An 8347-nucleotide genomic window follows, 5' to 3' on the forward strand; every position below is an offset into this window, starting at 1 on the left:
TTTCTAGCCGTTGAGTTTGTGTAAATAGCCCAATGGAGCAGCAACAGCTAATGTGGATGCTTCCATGTTGATGTCCTTGGTTGCTGATATCTTCCTTGCTGTTTGTTGGATGGATGTTCTAATATCTGGTTCCAATGTAGATTGACTTCGGTTCCAGAGAGGGCTTCTTCAATATAGAAAGATGGTGTTCCTATCAAAGGTGCAAATGCATAAGGTGACAGCGGTGTTTCTTAATGGAACATCCTCCAGTGGGGAACATTACAGTATTATGCTAACTCTCTGACATCTTGGACATATCTGGCGTAACTAGGGCTGGTGCTGGCTTTAGAATGAAAGGATCAACTGCAGTGTCAGGAATGTTGGGTTCTACTAGGTGTGAGCTACTGCAGGCAAATCCATCTTTATAGAGTTCTCTCTTAAGGCCTGGAAGTTGTCGAGAGGTTCTTGGCAGGCTGGAGTATTGAGATTTAAGAGCCATTCCATTTGTAACTTGGATAAAACTTGTATATCAAGCGAGTTGATGAGTAATGTGTCTTCATCCTTTGACCCTAATTCTACTGACCCCACCATCAGTCCAGCTTTTGGAGTCTTGGGGATTGCAGAGTAGTCAGTAGTGTCTCCAAGGATGCTGACAGAAAACTTACTGAAAATGCTCACTCCATTATGCAGTGTAGAAGTAAGAAGGTCAAAGCAAAATTAATTACTCGACCTTAAATAGAAAAAATCAAATCAAATGTTAAATGTAAAGTCAATCAAATTCTGATAGGACAGAAGCTCAGCTAAAAGTGTAGGTGTCAAATTTTAATTTCCTGGTTATAAGAATTTTTTTGTCTAAAATTGCTTTTAGAAACATTCTATAAAATATTATTTTTTGTTAATTGACATTACCACAGGCTTTACGTGCACTCACGTGTATATCATTTGTAAACAATGTGTCTCTTGCACCTGTGGATGTCCCAGTTCTTCAAATTCCATCCGGTCTTGCGCTTGACCAGTACTCAACTGTGCTACCCAAAGTTACTATTTTCATGACAATAGCTACTACGGATACATTGTAACTCATCTACATTTGTTTCACTACTGTCTGGTTGTGATATGAAAAGAGGTGAAGCTACGCGTATTGGTTCCTATACAAATAACTGAAATAGGCTAGCTATCATGGAAATTCATTAACACTAACATCTCACTACAATTAGACTCTTTTCAAATATAAATTTTGTACAGGCCAAGGGCAACTTAAAATAGCAATATATGTGTTATTTTCTGCCTCTGACTGTATACTCACAGTCTGTATTCAAGTGTCTTAAATGCCCCTTGTACTGAAACAAGAAAATATTCAGAACTGGGTGCCCACAAAATATTTCAATGTGCATGATTGGAAATGTTACCTAATGACTAAATAAAACAGTGGGTGCACCAAATTGACTTAAGCTATTGCTTGTGGATTTCACTTTTTACAGATAATTTCACCCACTTACAATTGTGCCAATGTGTTGATCAATGCATAAGTCTTGGTTCACTTTGTGAAATAGATGATAATGACAGGTATATATATCAATGACCTCTTACAGTCTCTCAGAATGGATTAGTAATATCCAGGGCTGTCTTCTGCAGAGAAGACTTAACAATTCTTTCTTGGAGATTATACTGTCTCAGCTGGATCTTTCTCTGGGTGCCACACAGTGTACAGTATTTACACCATCACAAAACATCTCGACTCAAATGGGACCAGAAAAACAACAGAAGGATTTTAGCACAAGTGTGGGTAATATTTTGTCATCCTCTAATCTTTGTGTTATGCAAAGTCTAGAGAATTTCTTGCTGTAGAGCTCTGGGGATCACTAGCTACAGCAAAGTTAGAAGAATACATCTTATTTGTTTATTGCAATAGTGCAGTATAGATTGCTGCTTCTATAGCTAACTATACATGTGCTCTTGGATATGTGTACCCATGCTACACTCCTCTATTAATGTGGATTGGGTATTACTTTGCTGCATGGGGTCCTTCAGCTACTCTTCCTACAGCTCCTGAAGTGTTAATCTTGGCATCCATCCACCAATGAAACCTCCTACTTCATGGCTTGCCTTTTATATCGTGAAATGACTATGGTTTCAACTTCCACATGATTTTAAGGATTATGACATTCCAGGAACAGACAAGATCTCACCATGAGGCAAGATAGTCCATCTACATTTACATGTCATAGGACCAGGTGATGAACTATGACAAAGTCATATTCTTGAAATATTGTGATTCAGTGTGCTCGGATCTTTTCTGAATTTTTAATGTTCATAAGTTACTTCAGCAAAGCATGGCCCACCTGATAGTAAACTTCTTGCCATACAATCAATGGAAATGGTGTTAAACGAAGACCACAGTTGCAAGTAGTTCTTTCTTTGTCATACACTACCTGCTTCCAGGAACCATGAGCATATGACTAGCATACATGATTACATGTTCTACTCTGTCCTATAACTGCCATAACACTGCTTTGATTCCATTGTTTCTGGTATAAGTGTCTAACAAGAATTTACAGTCTTGTGTTGAATAGACTAGCACTGAAGCATCCACTAAAATAAGCTTTAGGGGTCATAATACTTGGTCATATTTCTCACTAAATCCAAAGTGCATTGCAGTTTTCGCAAAAGCAGACAAGAGTACTCCTATCTTGGAGAAATTAGCCCCAAATTTTAGATAATAAGATACAAAACCAACAAAACTGCGAAATTCTCACTTTATCACAGGTTGAGGCCAATCTCTTACTGGAATTATCTTCACTGGGTCTGAATAAACTATGTCTCCCTACGATGTGACCAAATAATTTCACCTTTTATGGCATGATCAAACATTACTTAGTTTCTGTTTCAAACCTGCTTTATTTGTCAGCTGGAATATCATTTTCATGTTCTCAGCCACAGAAACAAAAGTGTGACTAAATACCAAAACATTGCTGATGTACACAAGACATCTTTCCCATTGCAGTCTTTCCAGTATAAGCTTCATTAGTCTCTCAAAAATGTGATGCATTATACAGACTGACTGGCATGGCACAGAATTCATACAAACCATTTATGTTCTCGACACCCAGCTCGACTTGCCAGTATCTAGATTTCAGATACAAAGTGTTTGACCAATGGGTAGCTTCTAACGCATCATTTAAAGGTAAATGGAAGATATCAACGAGTCACCACATTCACCCTTCTATAATACACACAGAAACTTGGTGTATCTTTCTTCTTCCTGAGAATCACTGCTGGAGATGGTCAAACTCTCTCTCTCTCTGAAGGTTTTATGACTCTGTCCTTCAATATTAGCCGTATTTAAAGGCTGGCAACCTCACTGGTGCTCCAGAGAAGCCAGTTTATAGGATGTACATTGCCTGTTTCTATTTGAAGCTGAGTCACCAGTTTTCAATCCAACTGGCCATCTGGTCCCACAAATACATTGGCATATTTAACCAAAAAATTACTTAATTGCTTTTGATTGATTGTGTCAAGGTTGTTTGCACATTCCTCAACCAATGACCTTAGATGTGTTAGTAGCCTCTTAGTTGTCTTCAACTGTGTTGTGGTGGATGCAATCGTAGCGTTACCACTACCATCAATTACTTTCACTTTGCTTACCATTCTCATAATCATTCTAGTACCCAACCGGATAGCTGGTAGTATATTGCCAATAATTACAAAATAAAAATAACAACAACAACAACTAAAAAACAAAAACACTGAGCTCTATCCTTCATCAGAGAGATGATTGTCTGAGCTAATGCTACCTACTTTCTTGACAGAAAACAGTTGATTTCATGCACGGCTTCTATGTCCATGCTACATCATACTGATTCACTAGACTGTCTAGAGTAAACTATGGCACACCTCTTGTGTACATGGAGGTGCTGTTATTTCCTCCACTGTATATGCTCCTGCACAAGATCTGGCTGGCAATGGATGACTCTACCATGAAACATCAGTTCACGTGTTGTGCAGGTGAAATTGGTGGCTAACTTCTACAGTAGGTCCATCCTGGGGATGCCAGTACCAGATCTGTGATTGGAGACAACTACCTTCATTCTATGAATGATATTTCTCAAACAGGACCTAAGATCAACCTCTCCTATAATATCTAGTCTATCACTATTTATCAGAATGAAGTCAATATCGACTGGCTGGAGTGGTGATTTTACCTGGAGGGCTTAAAAGATCATGAAATTCAATAGGATTCTTTTTGCTCCTGTATCAACCAGGAAATTAATCTCTCACCCATGTACCCTTATAGGCACAACCAGACTTAGGACAAAGCAAACTAGGTAGTCGCTCTAGCCCCAACATTTGAAGTTTGAAATCCAATAAAATATTCTGAGTTATTTACCATGACCAGTTTAAGATAATATTATTTGATTATTTATGCTCAAGCTGATAAATGTGCAATAGCCTAATAGAAAAGATACAGGTGAGCTGGCACCTTTTTGCCAACCAGTGAGAGTATGTGTTGATACTGTGATGTCATTCAAACTAGTGAGCATGTGTGCTGATATTGTGGCATCATGTGTTTCTGAACAGTTGTTATTTGACTTATAAAAGAGGGTCCTGTGGGCTACTCTGTCTATGGGTCTTGTAAACATTAAGGCCAGCTCTGCTCATAGATACCTATCAAGTTCACCCAATCCTGAAAGAGTTGGGTTGATCACTGAATTCTCACTTGCAAGCAGTTTTCTGTACTCCTCCAAGTCTGTGGCTAAACCTGACTTGGGCTTTGTCAGCTTCCAGAGCGTTTGCCACAGCATCCACCACTTGCTGATCTGACAGCCACACTGATAACCTTGCCTATTTTGCTGTTCCCATCCTGGACGCCATCCAGGTGGTTACATCATTAGCATTCATTGCAACATGTGATGCATGAGGGGACTGGACACCTTTGCCTATTCACTGGAAATTAATGTGGTTGCTTTGCAGTTTTGTAATAAATCCGATGGTCATGTCACCAAAATCTCTTCTTCCGATCTCCATGTGGTATTCTCAGGTGAACTGATTTTCTCACAACTCATAGATAGGTCTGCTTAATAACAGCAAGATCAAATAGGAAATTCGTGGAGTGATCTGACTTTAAAAGTTGGACTGAATGTTAAGCAGTGAGAAATAACTAGACTGGATGCGTGTGAACTTGTGTTAAACAATCTATAGTATGTAACAAAGAAAAACAGTGTAAATATTTGTACAAACACCTAGATAACCGTCTCTACTGGACCTGAATGGAACTCAGCTTTTCTTCTCTTAAGATGGATCTTTGCATAACTAGTCAAGACGAAAACCAAGTACAACTGAGAGAAAATAAAGGTTCTGATATTGCAAGAAATCTTATATTCTTTCTCTTACAAAAGCATCACCATGCGACTCGTCACTCTCTCATTGTATTTGTTGGCTGTAACATACAGACTTCATCTACTCACCCTACAAAGGACATTAATGTCGTAGTACATTTTGACATGTACGTGCAATCTCTCTGCTATACCTACTCAGGCAAATTAGATATTATCCGTTATAGAGGACAAATGTGCAGGGATTGTAATGTCAAACTTTACTATTATTTATTAATTCTCCACATGAAGCACTGATTAGTGAACTAAGGAGAAACTTACTTGCAGAGCTGATCATAGTTTATCAGTGTGGTGAATATTAAGTAATTTTGACAAACATTCCAATATATACAATAATATTTATGTAATTTATATTAGTTGAGTCCATGCAGGTAACTAGAATGAAAAACAGTTTTATGAATCACATGTTTATGCCAAAAATAGCATAGAAACTAATTAATGAAAAACTTTTATAAAAATTCCTAAAGCAGGTAGAAAACATATTATATTCCTGCATATCCCAACCCAACTTTTTCCTATTTATTCTTCATTTCATTTCTTAGTTTTATTATATGATGTTTATCAATTGTTTATGTAAATAACGTTGCAAGCATTTAATTGGAATTATTTCATAATATTTTAACTAGGTCGTGTTTTTTGCCGTAACATTGCAATAAAGTAGCTGAAACTGGCAATTGTGTGTAATCAAATATTATATATGTATATATATTTGTATAAAATTAATTTAGGTGAGCATCTTAATATTGTTTATCCACCAGACAAGACTTTAATTAGATATAAGAACTGGAGAACTACAGGAACCCCTTGCTACGAAATTTCAAATATGGTACATAGCTCATAAACCACTGATCACATCTGTGAATGCTTAGTATTTAATTTGACGGTTATTTTGTTTTAAGCACCAAAAAAGTGTGTCCTCCGGTGGGACTGCAGTAAGTCTTCGGATTTACAACGCTAAAATCTGGGGTTCGATTCCCCTCGGTGGACACAGCAGATACCCCGATGTGGCTTTGCTATAACAAAACACACACACACACACATAAAAAAGTGAAGGATATTGAAAGACTACAAATTCTGCTACTCATTGTTTGCTTCAAATGGTTGTGTCTGTCTTTGTCAGCAATGTAAAGAATATTTTGAGTTTAACTTTTTTGTCCCAACCATGAAGAATGATGAGGACAGCATCATGATATTTATTTATTTGGTATAGTATTGGTCTATTAGCAAGAATTAAAGGAACCATGAATTTCACGTAAAACTGCCCCTTCCTTAGTATTATTCGTCCCGAACAATAGCCACTTACATTAACACAATAGATAATTAACAATAACTTAATTAAATAGACAGAATTTACAAACACAGAATTAAAATAGAACAAAGTCTCCTAATTTTACAGGACGTATCTTCTCCCGTACTAGCCTCCGTCTCGTTGGCTTCTGCTTCACGTGGAGTTCATCTGCTCCATCAGGAAATGTCCTATTATCGGTAACAGTCACATCAGTGGTAATAACTTCATTAAGGGCTTCACTGTTTCCCTACTCTAAACTGGGTAGAGTTTCTTCTTCGACAGTGGCTTTTTTAGGTGACACGTCTTCAGCAGCAGCATTTTGTCCATTGTTCCCTTCATTCCAACTGAAATGTCCTGGACTATGATAACACCAAAGCCTGTTGGCATGCACCACCTTTGGCTTACCTTACCGACCACATTTTATTCGGAAAGTCACGTCTAAGAGACGATCATTATGTCATATGGGCCTTCCCATGGAGAAGACAACTTAGGAGACTTCCCTTTGGTCTTCCTGGGATTATACAACCACATCTTGTCTACTGGTACAAAGCTGACTTCAGTAGATCTCTTATCATAACATAGCTTTATGGAGTCAGCAGACGTTTTCAAGTTTGAACGCACTTGATGGTGAATATCATCCATCCTTTCAGATAACACTTTCACGAACTCTGGTACATTTTCAGGCAACTCTCCATAAGGTGGGCGTCCTGTTATCAGGTCTACTGGCAACGAAGTTCCCGACCAAACATCAACTTTGCTGGAGTGTATCCAGTGGGTTCATGCTCTGCTGTTCTATAGGCCATCAACAGTGGAGGGAATAAGACATCCCAGTCATCTTGGTGGCTATTACAAAACTTTGCCAATTCCTGTCCCAGTGTCAGTTGTAATTTTCTACCATCCCATCAGACTGTAGGTGAAGTGGCGTTGTTCTGGTCTTTTATATGCCAAACAACTTGCAGCATTCATGAAACACAGCTGATTCAAACTTATGGCCTTGATCTGAATGCAGTTCATATGGCATAACAAATCTGAAGAAGAAATCACTAATAGCCGAAGCTACAGTTGTAGCTTCCTGATTTGGTATTGCATATGCCTCAGGCCACTTGGTAAAATAATCCATCACCACACAAATGTACCTATTTCCAGCACGAGCTTGAGGCAAAGGACCAGCAATGTCAATGGCTACTCTTTCCATTGGTGCGCCAACTTGATATAACTTCATTGAAACACGTCCCTTATGCTTGGATTCCCTTTTAGTACAACATGTACTGCATGTCCTGCACCATTCTTCCACATCTTATCTCATACCTATCCAGTAAAATCTCTGTCGTAAGTGACTCAATGTCTTCTTAACTCCGAGATGTCCTCCTGTTAAACTATCATGGGATTGACGCAGCACAACTTCACGTAACTATCTCGGTATAACTGTTTGCCAGATCGTCACTTTCCCATCTGCAGTTTCCCACCTCCGGAGAAGAATACCATCTTCAAGCTTCAACTGGTCCCATTGTGCCCAATAATTCTTTGTCACAGGGCTTAAGCTAGACACTTTCTTCCAAGTAGGGCGCAAAACACTTGCTTTTAAAAATCATATATTGGCTTCAAATCTTGGTCTTTCTCCTGTTCTGCTTTAATATCTGCAGTCATTTTTGCAGGGTCTTTGGCTCAGTCCATCGGCATTTCCATG

This window comes from Limulus polyphemus, unplaced genomic scaffold (assembly GCF_000517525.1).
Source record: "Limulus polyphemus unplaced genomic scaffold, Limulus_polyphemus-2.1.2 Scaffold599, whole genome shotgun sequence".
Lineage (NCBI taxonomy): Eukaryota > Metazoa > Arthropoda > Merostomata > Xiphosura > Limulidae > Limulus > Limulus polyphemus.